Below are 13,346 nucleotides of genomic sequence, written 5' to 3'. Positions count from 1 at the left end.
ATGAAACAAATAAACAAATATCTGTAACAATGCTTGAGCTGACTGCTATGAATGAGAGTGAGACTTGGACGATGACCGAGAGAGAAAATTCGTGTAAATAAAAAAAATAATAAAAAACACGATTGAGGATTCCGAAAGGAAACTCGAAATAAGACAAATATAATGAACAATCGACTTGTCGAATGGAGTGGAGTAGGGCAGTGTTTCTCAACATTTCAAATTTTGTGGACCCCTTACATTGAACTGTATATTCAGGAGACACCCCTGATCAGGGATTTTTTAGGATATAGTAACTTTTTCTAGCCATTTGAGGATAGAAACATTATAATACATTATACAAAGCATCGCTGCACTCTGAGAGATGTAACTAGCTAGGGAAAAACTAAAAGAAAAAATAGACATCTCGATTAAGACATATTGTGTTTAAGAAATATAAGAAAGAAAAACTGAGCCATGACAGGATTAACTGTAACATGCTGAATTCCCCATCCCGCGGGCCCCTTGGTAGGTTTCTGCGGCCCTTTGGTTGAGAAACACAGCAGTGGGGTACAGACGGGACTGGGCGAGAGAGTAAAGTAGAACAGGCCATCCTAGTATGGTTTAGTCATGTGATGAGGATGAATAAGAACAGATATCCTTAAAGGATTTATGATCTGGTGGTGCTGGGAGTGAGAGCAAGGATGGGAAGATGGGGTGGATGAAGACCAAAGAATTCGTAGTCAGGATGTCGAACAAGAAGAAATGTGTCTAAACAATAATGTAGGCCTTTTCCACGAGAGACGAGTGTTAGGGATGAACTTACAACAGTACCGAGGAAAGGTGTGCTAGCTTCACATGATTTAAGCACGAAGGTGTGAGAAAAAGGAATGTAAAGGTAGTGAAAGGTGTGAAGAAGTAGTACCTCTCCCATGTTTAACCACTTTAGAATGGCAGCGAAGACGTACAAGTCTGTTTTGCATACGGTCAGACTTCAACAACACTGACCATGGACTATTCACAGACACTAGCGGACCGTTGTTGACAGGGAGATTCTCCTTCCCCCTCGTACAAAAGTGATTATCATTTCCGTTGTTAGATGGCGTTCGGGTAGCGGGGAAAACCACGAAATCAACGCCCCGACGACAAAAGATTACATTAATGGATGAGAACCAAAACTGATCGTGGAAGAGTGGGAAGGAGTCAAATAGCCGCGACGGACACCTCCACCGATATGACGTCACGTGTAATGACGTCATTATGTTTATGACGCCAAAGGATGGTCACGACATAAAGAAGTAAAGGAAATGAAAAGAAATGAAGAAAGCGTTGTGGTTACAGTTTATTACTGACAGTATTGAATGTTAGAAAATTATAGATACGACAACATGAAGAGATAACGACGACATGACGTAAGCAGACACGAAGGATGACGGTTACAAATTCAAAAGTAACAACGGAAGATGACAAAACAAGAATGAAGACAAAAATTATAACCAAGGATCGAAAAAAAAATCAAAATCTGCAGAAAAAATTACCAACATCATAGGAAAAACAAAAACAGAGAAAAACAAATGACTCGGAGGAAATTAAGAGAAATTAAGGAAATGAGGGAGGGAATATACAGTATTTACGATTTGGGGTGAGAATTGGTGAGAAAGGAAACAAGGAAAGAGGGAGGAAGACGTGAGAATAAGATATTACAACAGAAAATTGTGTTGGAGGAGTGAGTTATGTAGAAGGTGATGAACACGGAGAGACAGAGATAATTAGAGACAGAGAGAGAGAGAGAAACAGAAAGAGAGACTGGCAGGCAGATAGACAGAGAGACAAAGACAGAGAAACAGAAAGAGACAGAGACAGAGAAACAGAAAGAGACAGAGAGAGGGAGAAAGAGAGAGAGATAAAGAGAAAACAAGAGAGAAAGGCATAGAGACTCAGCGAGCGAGAGAGATATAGAGAGAGACAGAGAGAAACAGAGAGACAGAGAAGGATAAAGATAAATAGAAAGAGACAGAGAGAGACAGAGAAAGATAAAGATAAATAGAAAGAGACAGAGAGAGATAGAGAGATGAGAGAGAAATAAAGAAGAGATAGAGAAAGAAAAACACAGGCTATGAAATCCACAATTTTGTACAAAAAAAGCATCACTAATCCCTTAAAAGGGTTTAATTCGTGGCTTTCAGCCTCCTTGCGAATGGGCTGGGCTGGGCTGGGCTGGGCTGGAGGACTAGACAGGGGCGAAGTGACGTCATAATGAAGCAAATTAGCAACGCCCACTTCCGGCACAAAGAGAAAAAGAGAAAGAGAGAGAGCTTGCGAGAGAGAGAGAGAGAGAGAGGAGAGAGAGAGAGGAAAGAGAGGAGAGAGAGAGAGAGAGAAAAGAGAGGGGAGAGGAGAGAAGATAGGAAAGAGAGGAAAGAGAGGAGAGAGAGAGAGGAAAGAGAGGAGAGAGAGAGAAGAGAGAGAGAGAGAGAGAGAGAGAGAGAGAGAGAGAGAGAGAGAGAGAGAGAGAGAGAGAGAGAGACAGAGACAGACAGACAGACAGACAGAGGAAAGAGAGAGAGGGGGAAGAAACAGAAAAAAGGAAGAGAGAGAGAGAGAGAGAGAGAGAGAGAAAGAGGGAGAGGGAGAGGGAGAGAGAGAGAGAGAGAGAGAGAGAGAGAGAGAGAGAGAGAGAGAGAGAGAGAGAGAGAGAGAGAGAGAACGAACCTACGGCCAAACATATTACCTTGTATGACGTTGTTTTTATAAACCACACATTTGGAAATGAAATGAAAACGTGTAGGGGCGAGGAGAGTGGGTTGGATGGACATGAGAGGTGGTTGGGGTTAGGGGAGAGAGATGGGGAGGGGGGGAAAGTGGGAGAGGAAGGGAAGGGGGAGGGAGGGCTCCACTATTGTCACTCGAAGATTATTTGGAGGGGTTTTGGGGTGTAAGGGTTATGAGGGGGGGAGGGAGGGGGGGAGAGGGGGAAGGAGGGGGAGATGGGGAGAGGGGGAGAGGGGGGAAGGGGGAAAAGAGGAGCCTGGTCAGTGACCAACCCTCTTCATCTCTGCACGCACGAAAGACTTCCTTTATCATGGTCAGGAGTCCGCCTGCGTATGTGCAGTCGCTTCCTGGCTCATGTTTTTAACCCCCCGCTTTATGGGAGTCTCTTGAGAGAGTCGGCCTTTCTTGCATGTACCCGAGTTTTTTTTTTTTTTTTTTTTTCAAGACTCATTTAGGTTTTCGCGAAGAACGTCTTTGCCCTCGATCTTTTTTTTTTTTTTTTTGTGAACTCAAGACTGTTTATTTCGGGTTTAAAGACATTTGTTGTCTACCAGCTCTGTATTATCTTTCCCAGACTAAGTTAAGACTTTCGTTGTAGTTAATGATTTATTCGGCTTTATCCAGCTTTCCACACTGTTCCTAAAGGGGTTTAAAACTTGCGCAAGTATACGTTTACGTTTTTCCTATAGATTTATATGTTTATTTATCTACTCACGTTTTTAGCTATTTATTTTCTAGAACTTTTTAGCATGCAGAGTGTACGCGTGAGAATTGGCCTTCACAAAAAAAGTCATCGACTTTTTCCGTCGACACGTTCATTTCGACCGTCGACAGACAAAAGTCGACGATCTTCTTTTTTCCTCCTCAGCGTAAGAAAAAAAAGTAAAAAAAAAAAAAAAAAAAAAAAAAAAAAAAAAAAAATAAAAAAACTTCCATGTGTCGTTGACAGACAAAAGCTGCGATCGAAATTTTGTCACTAAAGGTGTCGGCACACTAGGCTATCATGCTACTTACTTTTGCTACTTCCTTCGAGTAGAAACGACTTAACGGTTACAATGTTCTAGACTTCCGTAAGAACATCTCAGCAATGTGTTTAACATTCGTTTAATTTCTCTTAGTTCGTCTTTCGGCTTCTCACTGTAAGACGCAAGAGTAATTTGACATTTGGAAATTTAAAACAAAAAAATCATAACGAGATAGCAAAAGTAGCATGCTAGCAAAAAAAATGCCTAGTGTCCAACCGTCTTTAGTCCTTCCGATACCCGGGGGAGGGAGGAGGGGGGAATGGGGGGGGGGGGTATGGAGGTGAATAAAATCGCCTGACGGCAGCCAGAATATAAAAAGTGTCATCAAGTAAGAAGGAGCCTAATGTTGTGCTGTGTTTATTGCAGCATCGCTTATGAACACTGTTGTATACAAACGTACACACTATATACGTGGGAGTGGTTTCTATGCCTTTGGTACATGTATGTATGTGTATATATATCTATATCTATATATATATATATATATATGTGTGTGTGTGTGTGTGTGTGTGTGTGTGTGTGTGTGTGTGTGTGTGTGTGTGTGTGTGTGTGTGAGTGTGTGTGTGTGAGTGTGTGTGAGTGTCTGTGAGTGTGAGTGTGTGTGTGTGTGTGTGTGTGTGTGTGTGTGTGTGTGTGTGTGTGTGTGTGTGTGTGTGTGTGTGTGTGTGTGTGTGTGTGTGTGTGTGTGTGCGACAACCTCCCGACATAATAGTCGACCGAGAGAGAGCTGGTACCCCACACCATCAACGAGGTCCCGACCGCATCTCAAAGGACAAACACAAACACACAAACACACACACACACACATAAAGATATCACCGCCCGGCCAAAAAAATATCTTTCCGATTGACCACGATTTGATTTGAGATCGACCAACACGTGGTTCGTGTTTCTAAGAGTTTCGTACATTATTCCATTTCTTTTCGCCTAAGGCGTTATCACATTGGGATATTTTTCCTCCAACCTCCGATTCATCGGCTGTATTGCCCACCTCCAGAACTTTTTCCGCAGTAAAATCACTATGGCATTTTTTTTTCTCAAATATTTTCATAGAATGTCATTTGCTATGCTGGGGGAAAATTATTTTCCTCCAGCACATGACACTCCTTCCCGAAAACTGCGGGAAGCAAATCTGCTCCAACAGTCGGAGGAAAAATAGCTCAGTGTGATAACGTTTTTAACGGGGAGTCGTCAATGAACGAAAATGAATATATATAATTCATGTTAAGAGCAATTTTGGCAGATCGCGAATATTACAACGCCGCGAAAACTAGGAAATGAAAGAGGAAGGACACATTTCAAAATTGGAAACCAGCTATCTGGCAATACTGGCGAATAATGCCCTCGCCAGCTTTAAGTAAACAAATCATAATTTGTTAAACTATTTATTCTCGCCGTGTGTACAACATATATAAATATATATATATTATATATATATATATATATATATACATTGCAAAAATAATCACAATAACGCGTGACTAAATAATGTTGCAGAAACCACAGGGAAAATAAAGTCGGAATACTAAACGTTTCGTCTATCACGACATCCTTAGAGTACTCTTGAGGATGTCGTAATAGACGAACACGTTTAGTATTCCGATTTTATTTTCCCTGTGGTTTCTGCAATATATATATATATATATATATATATATATATATATATATATACACATATATAAATGTATATATATATATGTGTATATATATATATACATTCATTCGTAAGACAGAGGAACCAACAATGAAAAATAGATATAATAAAATAAAATAATATTGTTGTTTATATGAAACTACATCTACAAAAGTAAATAAACACAAAACTGTTCACGTATAGAACACATCAACTGTTAATCATTTGCGTAACAGAATCAGAAAGTTCTTCAAAATCTTGCGTCAAAAGAAACACGCGACTACATGTGACTACGAATAGAAAACACCCTTCTCACTTTGTCAAACTTATCGTAGGTAAGTCTAAGAAGAAGAAACAGCGATCCCCTGCCCGCGGGCCAGAGGTTGAAGGACGCCTAGAGGGTCCTCTACCTCCCCCCCCCCCCGGTCTTCAACCACCCAGAGACAAACAGACACAGCAAACCGTCCATTCGTCATCCATCCATCCACATCTATATCCATCAACCCATCTATAGGCTTCAGAGGACCTCTTTGGCTTTCTGGCACAAGACGGGGTTTGATTCTTCGCAAGGCTGAGTAGGAGGAATGCGAAGGGGGACGGGGGAGGGGGAGGTGAGGGAGGGGGAGGGGGATTGAGGGTGACAGTGACGGTGACGAAGAGAGCTTGAGTCGTAGGAATGCAAGGGTGAGGGTGAGGGTGATGGAGATTATGGAGTTGGTAATGGTTATGGTGATACTGAGGGTGAGGATGAGGGTGACGGGTGAGTACGTGAAGGTGACACCGAAGCTAAGTGGAAGAAGTGAAATGTGTGTGTGTGTGTGTGTGTGTGTGTGTGTGTGTGTGTGTGTGTGTGTGTGTGTGTGTGTGTGTGTGTGTGTGTGTGTGTGTGTGTGTGTGTGTGTGTGTGTGTGTGCGTGTGTGTGCACGTGTGTCATTGTGAAAGATGGAGGGTAGGTATGCAGTGATGGACAACAGAGATAGATTGTTCAGAAGAGGAAATGGAAGGCCATCGAAGAAGAAAAAGAAAATGAACGAGAGAGACCAACGGAAATCGAGATGGAAGAACGAAGAGGAGAGAGAAAGAGAGAGAGAGAAAGAAAGAGAGAGAGAGAGAGAGAGAGAGAGAGAGAGAGAGAGAGAGAGAGAGAGAGAGAGAGAGAGAGAGAGAGAGAGAGAGAGAGAGAGAGAGAGAGAGAGAGAGAGAGAGAGAGAGAGAGAGAGAGAGAGAGAGAGAGAGAGAGAGAGAGAGAGAGAGAGAGAGAGAGAGAGAGAGAGAGAGAGAGAGAGAGAGAGAGAGAGAGAGAGAGAGAGAGATGAGCCGTGACATCCAAGATACCTCTGCAGACCTGACCCCCCCTTTTTGCTATATAGACATGTAAGAGGATTATCACTGAAGCTGAAAAAGGAGGAACAAGAAGAAGAGGAAGAAGGCAAGGGAGTGGAGAAGTAAAAAGAAGAGAAGGAGGAAAAGAATGAGAAGAAAAAGAAGGTGAATGAGGAGAAAGAGATAGGGAGGAAGAGGAGGAAGAGAATGAGAAAGAAGGACCAGGAGGGGTAAGAGGGGGAATGAGGGAGAGAAGGAAGAGGGGGAAGAGGAGGAGGATACGATGAAGGAGGAGAAGAATAGGAGGGAGGATGAGAAGAAGAATAGGAGCGACGAGAAGGAGAGGGAAAAGAAAGAACAGGAAGACCGGAAATAAAAAAAAGGAAGATAAAAACCCGGACATAAGGAGAATCTAGTCCGGTTATCGGTAATCAAAAGTATTTATCTGGGGGAGGGGGACAGGAGAAGGTGGGGGGGGCAGGGGAGAGGGACCATTCTCAATACTTAAAAGGCTCAACACCGTAAGTAAATCCCAAAATCCATGAATACCTGTCATGAAGAGTATTATTCAGTAACGGACCCCTGACACACTCCACCCCAGTTTGAAAATTAAAAAACCGTTAAAGTCGTTACTCGGTAGAAGAGCTTTAGCCAGCCTTCCAGCCCTTAGGATTATCTGGAGAGAAAGAGAGAGCGAGAGGGAGAGAGAGAGAGCGAGAGAGAGAGGTGGAAAGGGGCTTTGATTGTGACCTCTTCAGTCCGAGGGGGAAGGGAAGAATGTTCTTCAGTCGCATGAAGACTTCTGCCTTCCCGCAGGACAAAATCTCTCAAGAAGCTCCCGACCTGAAGAGGCTACTCGAGATGTTTCTGGGTTCTTGAGTGTATGAAGCCAATCCGTTGGAGGGTACAGAGTCTTCCGACGATTAGGCAAAAGGAAATTGTGTAAGCATGTCGAAAGGAATGGCAGGTTTGAAGACATCACAGTGAGCGGCAAGGGGAGAACAAGGACAAGGAAGTAGGAGGCATGGACTACTTCGAACCTCAACTTCGATAACAAAGAACATCTTCAGGGAGATAGAGAGGGAAGGTCTCAGGAAGCCCTGGAAAGGCGACGACTTTAGCCCGTCTGTCTGTCTGTCTGTCTGTCTGTCTGTCTGTCTGTCTGTCTGTCTTCCTGTCTCTCTAAATCTATTTGCCTCCCTGTCTCAACGTATACCTTCATGTCTCTCCACCAGTCTGTCAGTCCGTCTGTATGTTTCTGTCTATGTCTACCTGTCTCTGTGCTTGTCTTACGATTTGTTTATTATGTACTGTATGTATGTATCTACCTAACAGTATTTTCCTTACTGTAGTATACAGGAAAGGAGCAACGCTCGTGGGATCCTGTCTCTTACTCTCCAATTCATCATACCTAGCTTCAAATCCTTGTATGGTTCCAACTTTTGTGCGTTTGTGTGTGTGTGTGTGTGTGTGTGTGTGTGTGTGTGTGTGTGTGTGTGTGTGTGTGTGTGTGTGTGTGTGTGTGTGTGTGTGTGTGTGTGTGTGTGTGTGTGTGTTTGTGACTACATTTTCATATACTTCCTACTCACAGTGAGTGTGAGAATGAGTGTGTGTGAGAGTGAGTGTGAGTGTGAGAGTGAGTGTGAGGGCAGGGCCTCGTGCTTCCTGGGTTGCATGTCGGAAAAGACAGGTTCTTAAACTGTAGGAGCCCCTTCGGACATGTCCGGATTTGTAACCGCGATGTCCGAAGGAGGTTCCGTTAACATAATGCCCTTCATCTTCTAAAGTGCCGAGTGTCCATCAGTCAAGCTGACTGGAACCAACACACTCGTAGTTATGGGTGTCTGAGGCACCCAGGAGCAATTCTGGCCCAGGTAACTGCGAAAGGACTACTGTAATAGCTCCTTGCAATCTGAAAATCTTTCAGAAAAAAAAAAATCTGATGCAGGAATGGGTAAAGAGCCGGACAGACAACGGTAGCAACGTCGTGACGTCATGTCGCGCATGTTTGGCGTTTGAATACGTGACAACAAATTCTCTCATAACCGAACGCAGTGAATCCATAATTTAATAATAAACTTTTTCACGTCGCATATTTCTCCAAGCTATGCCATTTTTTGAAGTTGAATTAATAATCACAACACTTCACATAAGAACTAATAAGTTCCAAGTTCAGTTAGCTCCTGCTTCGAAAACTTATTAGTTTTTTTTTATGAAAATCTTCCCATCCTCTTTTTGTTATCATAACTATCACAGTCGTTGTTCTTCTAAACTTGGTGTGTGCTTATCTCATTTATGCAAAGCGCTATTCAGAAAAGTTCGCCTTTGTTTACAAATATCCTATACAAATATTCAACGAATATACTAACTTTTTTTCTCTTCAGTGAGAAACTAAATATCTTCCTTCTTACATCTTTTTTACATGTTCTCGATTTACTCTTTCAAAATGAATGAGTTTTATTTTGATTCAGTATACTTTCTTCTCCATTCTTCTAGAATAATTGGATATTTTAAGAAAAGATTAGATAACTTTAGGGATAAGGATGATAGCTGGTAAAGGACATGGAACTGCTTTGTGTAGGCTTTATGGTCTCTTGCAGTCTCCTCTATTCTTTCGTTCTTTTGTTCTTATGTTCTGAAAGGATCATTTGTGGGTAATGTTTTGTTATTTTATTGTGTTTGATCAAAGGATATTACCCGAAGAAAAATCTAGAAACAAGATATTAACCAATTTCATCTACATGATTGTTGACAAAATATGTGACTATGAAAGTATGTCCATGTAATTTGCCTAAAGGATCTACCCAGTAACAAATTATTTACACACATCTACGGGAATATAATACCACCGTAGACCAGAGAAACATAAGAATGGAGGAGACTGAAAGAAACCATAAGGCCTACACTAGGCAGTTCCATGTCCATTACCACCTATCATCCCCATCCATAAATTTATCTGATCTTCTTTTAAAATAACCGATAGTTTGTTTAACCACTCTGATGGTAAACGGTTCTTGCCTGTTTGCTTCTTAAATCTAAATTTGTCCAGTTCAAATCCATTACTACGAGTCCTGCCTTGCTGTCTTAATATGATGACCTTACCTGCATCACCCATTTGAATACCATTTTTAAGAACAACAAATTATTCCTCAAACAGTTCATTTAGAAAAAATTATAATTTGTGCAATCATGCCGCTTCCTCAGTAATTTTCGCACGCTTATTTTCTTATCATCAGTAAATACCAGATTTTACAATAGTTATCTAACTTGATTGCTACCTAAACCTTTGTCTAACCGTCTAATTCTAACTTTCTAACTGCTTTCTCATGTACTATTTTTGTTTCTAGTTTTTGATCATTACATATTAATTTTCCAAAAGGTGTTGGTACGACTGATGATATGAATAACTTTATAATCGGTCCTGAAAAATGTCTACTGTGAAGCAGTCAGATAATTGTTTTTATATTTTCAGCTTTATTTGTCCTGGTCCTCCCCTCCCCTCCTCTCTTTCTCTATCTATCTATCTCTATCTCCTACACTCGCACATACACACAAACAAGTTCAACAACAAAAACATGACAGACATGTAGGGACCAAATGGTCTATTATTCTCTTAAGTATTTTTATTCCATTTTACCTGTTTGACGGCCTATCTACTTCTCTGTCTGTTTGCCTGCCTGTCTGCCGGCCTACGCGGGCTTGCTTGCCTGCCTGCCTACCGGCCTACGTGTATGCGGAGGTGCGTGCGTGCGTTCGTGCCTGCCTGTCTGTCTGCCTATCCATTTGTGCTTTGTCCTTTGTGTCTGTCTGCCTAAGGCTATGCCATATATGCACATTTATAATCCATTAACTTGCAACCCCCTTCCCCCCTCCCTCCCTCTCCAAATCAGTCACCTAATAAACCCGGCCCAAACACATAAAACTCGCCCCCCCCTAAAAAAAAAAAAAAAAAAAAAAACGCCCGAGATGGGCGGCGGGTGTCAGGGATCCCTCTTCGGCGTCTTGGGCGTCGGTTTGCGTCGGAATGCGTCGGAAAACGTGGGGGCGTCGACGCGGCGCTGTTGTTCACCTCTATCTATCATGGCCTTCAGACCCGGTAATCGAAGCTGGCTGGCCAGTGCCACGGGGAGACTGGCACTTTCATTGGCACTCACACACCAGTGCCTTTGGTGCCGCCAGGCGACTTTATTCAACAGAGGTGGACACCTTCCCCAGTAAAAAAAATGCACAAGGGGGACAGTGACAGCTTGCAGTATTGCAACGTGATCGTAACACCCTTCTCTTTTCTTTCCTCTATTGTGTGCATGCGTGCGAGTCAGTGAATATATATTACATTTTATTTTTATTTTACTAATTTGTTTCAGATTACCTCTGCAACTGCTATGCCCTGGTAGCGTCATCGGAAGTATTCTGGTTTCTAATTCGCCCCTGTTGTGGGTTCGAATCCCGCACTCCTATTCCATTCCCATTTGCAGTGGCTGTTAGTTACCAGCTCCCCAGCAGCCCCCAAAGCGCATGATAGGGTAAAGGTGACGGCTTCGGCGCAGCTATTCAGCACCTCCTGGCGTACGGACTCCTCACCTTCTACAACCTTCGTCATCCCAAACACAACCCATAACCCCGCGTGAAGGTTGTATCGTCATCCCAATGGTTAGCTCGGTCCTGCAGTGATTCACCATTTTTTCCCAGCCTTAACCTTTAGGTTGATCTTTAAGAATTGCACGCTTAGTCTAGAAAGGGAAGGGGGGATTGCGAAGAGTGGGAATGGGGAGGGGGAGAGGGGGATGAAAGGTGGACCGAGGGAGGGGGGAGCTCTCCCCCCCTCCCTGGGTCAAGGCGAAGGAGATTTGCGCCTCTCCTCTCCTCTCCCTTCCCGCAGGGCGAGCATCCTCCCCTTCCCTTTCTCCCAAGATGCTCCTCCCACCCACCCTTCCCCTCCCCGTCCCCCCACATCCCCCCTCCTTCGCCTCTCCCCCACGCAAGCAGCCTTCCCATTCACCGTGTGTGTGCGTGCGTGTGTGTGTGTGTGTGTGTGTGTGTGTACTAACTTGAATATATTTAGCGAATTGTATTTACGTAATTGTATTTATATATCTTACTCTACAGGAAAAGAGCTACTTTGTATGCGTACACTATGTACATATGTGTTCGTATGTATGTATGCACATATATATGTTCGTATGTATGTATGCACATACCTTCGTATGTATGCATTTGTGTTTGTATGCATGTATGCACGTGTGTTTGTATGTATGTATACATGTATATATGTATGAATGTATACTTGTGTGTCTATGCATGCATGTATGTCTGTATGTACATATGTAAATAAACATGCATTTAAGTATGTATATATGTATGTAAGTATCTGAGTAGCTTAGCCTTAATGGTCCACTGCATGACCAGCCTATACCCTTGGGAGACGATACAGCCTCTGTACTTCACCACCAAGGTGATTTAATTCGGCTTGTATGTATGCTTGTATGTATATTTATGCACTGATGTACGTAATTAAATATGTATGAAAGCACGTTTAACAAAAGTATTATTTGTTTACTCTATCTCCACTAAAATCAAAATATCATCAGGTCACATGGTAACAACCTCGTTAAGACTTCTATTCTCACGAAGAACGAACCCCGGGGCCCCGATCACCCGATATGTCGTTCAAGAAGGGGGTCCCTTCACCAGGTGTCGCATGACGTGGTCCCACACGTCACAATGATATCACAGTGTCACAGTGTCATGTCACAGAGATGGGGGAGAGGCAAGGAGAAGGATTAAAGATGGCGCGGTTTTGTAACCCGAAGTTTTCGAAATTAAGTTTGTACTCTTCGACTTACGATGGGGTTAGGTTCCGAGAAACCCATCGTAAGTCAAAAGATTGTAAGTCGAAAAAATCGTAAGTCGAAAAAATCGTAAGTCGAAAAAATCGTAAGTCGAAAAAATCGTAAATCGAAAATATCGTAAGTCGAACATATCGTAAGTCAAAAGATTATGTCGAAAATATCGTAAGTCGAAAAAAGGGTGTGTGTGGCGCAATACAGCAATCATCATAAATAAGCCTAATCTCTCTTAAGCACACATATTCAGCAAAATAATTAACATGAAAATGTTTACACCAACGCGCGCCAGTCCTGGAAAATTAAAATTTCTTTCTTTCCCGCCAAAATCCATTCCAACTTCGAAAATTCGTTAGTCGAATGATCGTAAGTCGAGGAATGGATGAGCTTCCTCCCTCTCTCGCATCTTCGAAGTCTTCCTTCGTGACGAAGAACTTGTTTGACATCGAGGACCGAGGCGGAAGTTGATCGTCACGTCCGGTCGCCCCCCCCCCACTCTCCCATCTCCCCTCACCCCCCAACTCCCATCAACCCCCCCCCCCCACACACACTCCCCTTTGGGGTGTGTGGACTCAAAACGACTATTTTCTTCGCCTACGCCCCCCTTCCCCCACTCCCCCTCAACCTTCAAGTTTCTTCATCCATTCTCAAAAATGAATAAATAGATAAATAAATTAAATTAAAATAAATAAAAACATTTAAAAAGTAAATAATAAATAAGATAAAGTTAAATGAAATTGAATAAAAGTAAGTTATATAGAATAAATTATTTG

Source organism: Oratosquilla oratoria, chromosome 6 (genome assembly GCF_046742065.1).
Source record: "Oratosquilla oratoria isolate Oo_2021 chromosome 6, ASM4674206v1, whole genome shotgun sequence".
In the NCBI taxonomy this organism is placed as follows: Eukaryota; Metazoa; Arthropoda; class Malacostraca; order Stomatopoda; family Squillidae; genus Oratosquilla; species Oratosquilla oratoria.
The sequence above is the reverse complement of the archived record's forward strand: the minus strand, read 5'-3'. Positions refer to the sequence as shown.